The sequence below is a fragment of the Colobus angolensis genome, unplaced genomic scaffold, assembly GCF_000951035.1.
Source record: "Colobus angolensis palliatus isolate OR3802 unplaced genomic scaffold, Cang.pa_1.0 Scaffold141, whole genome shotgun sequence".
Lineage (NCBI taxonomy): Eukaryota > Metazoa > Chordata > Mammalia > Primates > Cercopithecidae > Colobus > Colobus angolensis.
The window spans coordinates 543,244-543,625 of record NW_012114500.1 but is presented as its reverse complement, the minus strand read 5'-3'; the positions used below and the strand labels follow the sequence as shown (position 1 = coordinate 543,625).

General features: G+C 37.4%; 1 protein-coding gene across 4 annotated transcripts in view; it reads left to right on the top strand.

Moving 5' to 3' along the window:
- LRRC39 (leucine rich repeat containing 39) overlaps positions 1 to 382 on the top strand; it is a 36,285-nt gene that overhangs the window by 4,070 nt on the left and 31,833 nt on the right. For 2 of the 4 annotated variants that reach the window (XM_011935174.1, XM_011935172.1), the window contains exon 2: positions 331 to 335. The exons of the other annotated variants lie outside the window; for them this stretch is intronic. The gene's annotated coding sequence lies outside the window, so the exon portion shown is untranslated. The remainder of the gene's footprint in view (positions 1 to 330; positions 336 to 382) is intronic. 4 annotated transcript variants of the gene reach the window in all.

Sequence of the window (382 nt, the reverse complement as noted above, 5' to 3'; positions counted from 1 at the left end):
CATGCCATGAGGGATCCTCCTCCATGATCCAATCACCTCCTACCTAGCCCCACCTCCAACACTGGGGATTACAGTTCAACATGAGATTTGGTGGGAACATATATTCAAACTATATAACAATCTTTTCCTTTATGGATATGCTTTGTATTCTGTTTTAAAAAGTGTTCTCTACTTTAAGGACATCAAGATAAGTCCTATATTGTCACCTAAATGCTTTATTTTTCTACTTTCACTTTTAGATCTACAATTCACATGGAATTAATTTTGGTAATATACAGATATTCAACTGTCCCAATATAATTTATCTTAAAAAATTGTTTCCATGGCCAGGTGTGGTGGCTCACACCTGTAATCCCAGCACTTTGGGAGGCCAAGGAAGGCA